This window comes from Crocodylus siamensis, chromosome 6, assembly GCF_052110815.1.
Source record: "Crocodylus siamensis isolate JL-2025a chromosome 6, ASM5211081v1, whole genome shotgun sequence".
Lineage (NCBI taxonomy): Eukaryota > Metazoa > Chordata > Crocodylia > Crocodylidae > Crocodylus > Crocodylus siamensis.
The window spans coordinates 60,357,677-60,363,676 of NC_143400.1; the positions used below are offsets into that span (position 1 = coordinate 60,357,677).

At 40.6% G+C, this 6,000-nt stretch overlaps 1 long non-coding RNA gene across 3 annotated transcripts in view; it reads right to left on the reverse strand.

Annotated features, from left to right (window-relative positions):
- The window catches only part of LOC149862887 (uncharacterized), a 28,847-nt gene extending 23,794 nt beyond the window's left edge, over positions 1-5,053 (reverse strand). For 2 of the 3 annotated variants that reach the window (XR_016443003.1, XR_016443001.1), the window contains exon 1: positions 2,636-5,053. This is a non-coding gene — a long non-coding RNA (uncharacterized LOC149862887). The remainder of the gene's footprint in view (positions 1-2,635) is intronic. The other variant, XR_016443002.1, reaches the window with a different exon arrangement.
- Between the last annotated feature and the right edge of the window lie 947 nt (positions 5,054-6,000).

Genomic DNA, 6,000 nt, shown 5'->3' on the forward strand with positions numbered 1-6,000 from the left:
TTTATAATGGGGAATCACTAAAACACCTATAACTTTGTTATTTTTTTTCAGATTTGGATGAAGACAGCAGAGATGACAATCCCTTCTGAGGGCATGAATCCTGCTGAGTTTCAAGGAGATAGGTGTGGGGGTTTCTGTGAAAGTGCAACTCAAACTGTTGAAAGCAAAACTCATATCGTGTGTGTGTTAAGACAGAGCGGGATGAAAACAATAGGAAGGGTCCCTGCTGATGGTAGGGAACTCAGAGAAAGATCACAGTCATTGGCCAGCTACAGATATCAATATCAGAGCAACCTTTCCCCGCCCCCCAGCCTTTTCCATATATGAAAAATCACCCCATCCCCTCCCTCTTCTCGGCCTCTGTTTTCTGCAAGCCTTCCGAATCTCCCCAAATTGATTTGGAGGCTTCCAATTTGACTCAGACCTTTTAATGGGTCTCCTGATTTGATTCAGATTCAGAGTTTTGGCTGCTGAATCAGGCTAAATCTCCTCCAAATTGAATTAGCTACTGAAGCTTTGCACAGCTCTAGGAAACACCAGCCCAGCTCTACAAAGCATGAAAAAATTGCTTTAGAGTGCCTTAATCTAATAACTCATTTGACCAGAGTTAATTTTTTGCGAGACTGGCCATTTTAAAAGCACTCTGCAGCCAGGTACATGTTTTAAGTTACAGCTGCAGAGTACTTTCAGGGGCCTGATCACACAAAAAATGTAACTTGTGTAATCACCCTTAGATGTCATGGATGTGCTATCAAATCACAAGTGAAAAGTTTTCATTGCAATCAGGAATAGAACTAAAACAGACAGATATTTCATTTGCTCTTAAATGAAACATTAAATTTTGCAATTTGAGTCTGATGTCAATGTCAAGTGTGCATCAAGTGCTCTAGGAACTGACATATTTTAGCAAACACATGGAAACAAAACATAGCAAACAAAAACTGGTTTTCACAAAGTCAGCTGAAATGACCAACATATGAATTGAAAAGGTTGTATTTCCCTTTTCCCTTTTAGAAACAATCCATCCAAAAATGGACCCTGAAGGATAAACGACAGCATGAAGGCAGAAACGACATGGGGAGAAACAGCATGCACCCCTACATTGGCTGTAGAACTAATTCATTCTTCTTAGTGCGCCTCTTTCTTTCTTTTTTAATACCACTTCACTGAATGGGCTTGCACTAATGTTGTCTATACTCTGCTCACACTGGGAATAAAAAGGACTTAATTCTTTGGTCCTTTCAGTGCACATGCCAGCCTCACTTAGAGGGCCAAATTCTCTGCCCATGTAAATGGGTACAGCTCCATTGACTAGAATAGTGTTGTGACTAACAGAAAATGTGATGCATAAGCACTCCAATTTTGTTTCAAGCTCGTGATCAAATAGTATGGATGTGGCATGATAAAAATTACTGGTTGGCAGCAGTCTAAGTAAGGGTGGGTGAGTGGGGCATCAGCCCCAGACACCAGCTTAGGAGGGGTGCTGGAATCATCCCCCATCCCCATGGAATACCCACCCTGTCAGCAAAAGCAGCCCCATGGTAATGCTCTTTCAGCAGCAGCTGGATGCAGTGACATCATGCTGCTACTGTAAGAGCAGCAGCTGGGGTAAGCAGACCATGCCACAGAGGCAGCCGCAGCTGGGGACTATTTTTACCTGCCTGGCATAAATGAGACTCCTGTCCCCTGTCAGAACCTGCCCTCCTCTGACATTCCCCACCCTACTCCCATTCCCACCTGCACCCCCAAATGATGTGCCCAGGGTACAAACGCCACTTGTTATGCCTCTGTTGGCTAGTCTTTAAAAGCTATGACTTCAGCTTGGTCTAAAGCCAAAATCCTGGCACATGGTCCAAAACATCTGGAAGAATGCTGGTGCCCAGATATCAAACTTATTTTACTTACTTCTCTTTAGTGGGCTGCAATTTTGCTTTTAGTGGATTGTGATCTATTTCCTGAGCTCGTCTCTTAAATTTGGCCTCAGAAGAAACATGTATAAACATCAAAAGCTATCAGTTGTTACTGTGGTACAGGACTGAATTTAAACCATTTAGCATTTGCATAAATAAATATACTGTGCCAAACTGTGTCAGAAATCCTTTCCCAAACAAACAACATATTTAAATTCCTGTAATGAAAATATCTGGGGGAAAAATAAAAGGAGTTGAGCTAAAAAATAAAAATGATTTGCTATCCAGATATCTTCATAGAAACTGATGACTTCAGCTTCTCAGTGATAAACATCAATGGCATAATGGATGCCAAGCAACCATAGGGGTAGAGATCACCTTCTCTAGTCTGTGTACAGCACCCACCACAAAGGGATCCTGGTCCAAGGCCAGTGATACTTCAGTAATACCAATAATGAGTAATTGTTATTGAAATTTCACATGTGATGGGTATGCCATAGATCCCAGGGAGCTAATGTGAGTTACAGGCATTAATGAGCCTACTTAAACAACTTTAATCCCCAAACCTTAGCCACTAGTTCTTACAATTAGGGATTCTAAGTCAAGAACTGAGTGCAATGGCTAGAAACAGATAAGGAAAGCCCCCCTTACCCTAACAACTGCAACAGACAAACATACTGAGGGGTAAATATTGTTCACCCACTCTGCCTCGTCCAGTAACTTACTTGAGTTCTTGGATGGGAAAGGAAGTGCATTGAGGACTTGGTTTCTGTGCTGTCAAGACTGGGTTCTAGCTGACAGTAATGTGTCCCATTTTCTCTGATGCTGTATGGAACTGGTCCCTAAGAGGACACACACAAAAAACACAGCGCCTCTTTTTTTCCAGTCTTCTAGGTCAAGTCACTGTTAAAATGCTGCAGAAAAGAAAAGAAAAACAAATAATCCAAAACAAAGGCATCTTTTCTTCCCAACCAGTTACCAAGAGCCCTTCATGTTGATTTACTGACTTGTCTATGACTCCTCCTCCCAAGTGAGATGGGCAGGTTACATCAGGCCACTATGTTAAAGGAATAACAGTCTGAAGGATGCTTTCTGTCAGACTGGATTTGCCCCCAGAAATTCAAAGGGCCAAAAGATCCCAGCCCCAGGGAGATTAGTGGATAAGTGCCTGAAGCCTGGTGTCAAGGTAACCTTACTCACTATGAGAATAGTGGGATAAATATTAATGGATTTGGAAGACTTTTTTTGAAATGGATACTTTTACTATACTCTAAGACCCAATGCTTTGCCTACAGACCAGTCCCCTGACATGGGATAGAACCTGAGACTCTCTCTAATACATTACCAATTAAAGTGCTAGTCTCTAATGAACTTTCATCTTCCTTTCCCCAGATTTTGCCTCAAGAGTGCCACTCCTTCTCAGTGCTGTCCTCCCTGCTGCTTCCTGATCTGGGGGTCTCTACTGGAAAAGGCCCAGATGCTCTTTAACCAACTCCTTTGCTCATGAGAAGTGAAAGCTAGATTTTCTCTTTGCCCAATTCTGTGATACCTTGAGGGTTCAGTGGACCATGTTTGCTCTGCTGACACTTCCTGGCCAAGTTTTTTGAACTTGAATGCCTGGGTGCATTGACAAGTGGATGGTTATCCAAGCAGTGATGCCTGAAGGCTACTGGAAATCAGGTCACCTAATTAATTGTGTAGTGAATTTTGGGTCTCTAGTTTTGAAAGTGCTGATGGGGCCAGATATTTTTTTTTTATTTTGGTGCTAACTAAATTCACTGATTTTAAAAAAGCAAATTTATATATGTTAAAAAAAGCTAAGAAAAACATTGTATTACATTGACTATTTATATAATAGGGCTTTCAAAGCAAGAATTCAATTTTGTCTTTCAATACAGCCTTGAACAGTCTGTCAGTGTACAAAAGGAACGAATAATATTACAAATAACTTACCAGTAAATATGTAGCTGTACCATATCTGGGCTAAGGCTTTCAAAAGAGACAAAGGATAATTTAGGGATCAACTTTAACTGAACATCAACAGGAATGGGAAGCTTAACCCCCACTGATGCTTTTATAAGTCTTCTATCCTAACTTCCCTTCTCCCAGCTGTTCTAATAAATTGTGACCTGAAAGGAAAGACTACAAAAAGAAACAATAAACATGTCCCATAACTCCTTGTGCACTAGTTGGAAAGTTCAATAACTAACCATTTTTACCATGATAATCACTATAGCATCAGGGGTCTCAAGATGACAGTAAAGTTATTTGAAGTAACCTCAGTTTTCGAGGTTCCACTTTATTTAAATTAATTTCCACCTTGATTATTCTTAATGCCTTTAAAGTGAATGACAGAATGGATTCATAGTAGCTACTGACAGATATTCAGTTAAAGGCACTGTTGAATCTGATCTGTGATCCCAACAATTGTGCCTCCTGCCATGCCATCTTTGTGGGATCAGGTATCAGGCCTAAATCATGCCCTATTGCAGGGCTCATAATCTTGGGCTCCCCCTACACCAGCAAGTAGCAACCCAGGTGCCCCGTGCTCCTAAGGCTTGGATTGGCTTTTCCAGCTGCAGGGCTGCGCTGGAGCCTTGAAGGGCTTTGGTGTGTTCCTGAGGCCGGAAGCAGTGATCAGGTGATCGGCACTAGGCACACATTCAGTTTAAGGCACAACATGAACCTGCCACAGATTATTACACGTTTTATTCAGGAGGACCAGGGGAGGGGGGGAAATGCATGCAAGCATTGGTGCCCGGGTGCCAAAGACCCACAGTACGTCACTGCAAATATGTCAAGAATGTGCTAATGGGAGAATCTTAAATCAATGTCTTCATTCTTAAATGTGTCACTGGACAAAAATTTCAGACCCTGTATTGGAAACATTAGAAAGCAAACATTGGAACCCCCTGCTGAAGTAATCCTGGGAAAAATAACACATAGAAACTCATTCTAAGACAAATCCTCTTTCCAGCATCTTAGAGGAATTAAGTTTCTATAGCATTTCTGTTAATGATAAATATTTGCCTGTTCACATAGCCTGATATTTGTGAAATTCCTTTCCTGAATCCCTACGAGTTAATGCTTTCCTTGGCACAGCTGTTTTAGGAAGCTATATCATCTTTTTTATTCCCATAGCAGAAGCCATAGAGACCAGCTGATAATTCCCATGACAATTCCCAACATCCCTCCCCTCCTCCTCCCCCCCCCAAAAAAAAAAAAGACAGTAGTGAAAATCTATACAGGTAGGTATACACATAAGAGCTAACACAGATCAGTTGTCGTTTCACAGCTTAACACTGGCATTGCTTTTTCTGAAACAAGAATTCTTGCCTTCATTCCTCTCTCCAAGATATTCACTTGTTTAATGAGGTCTGGAGTTTTGCACAGATTTCCAGTTTTTAGACTAATTTGCATGCAAAAAGAAATGAGAAATGCAGCACACAAATTTTGCATAATCTTTCTAAGTGTGGTCTAGAGATAACACGTAGATTTGATTGAGTTAGAAATAAATGCCATGGAATAATCCCAAAGTAATCTGTACAATAAGCAGAATACAACAAATAACTTTTCTTTTGGCCTAGATAGATGGAGACTGCAACTTTTCCCAGTGTTCAGATGTGTCAGTCCCAAAATGCAGCAGACTTACTTCATCAGCATAAGAAGAAAAATTAGTAAAACTTTTCGTCTTGCACCTAAACAAATGTGTTAGGACTAACCTTTTCTGTTAGACTTTAATACAGTGATGTCCCAGTAGAACAAAGTAGATTTTGTAGTTTTTCTAAAAAACTAGTGTTTAGTGAACAGTAGAAGCTTTGGGAAGCATCTTGTTTTCTTTTGTGCTGTTTAAATAAGCAGGCCTTGTTCAGCTTAAATATCCTTTCTGCACAAAGCCTCAGAGCATATTAGAATGTTCTCTTAGTAGGAATGTTGCTTTGAAATGCAACCTTGTTTGCAGTCACATCTAGAAAGTCAGATGTCACTGTCAACAGTTCATTGATAGGGAATTCAAATCAACTGAGAACTTGTGCAGATAGTTTAGAAATGTATTTCCATAACTCCATTAATAGTATTGGATACATTAAAG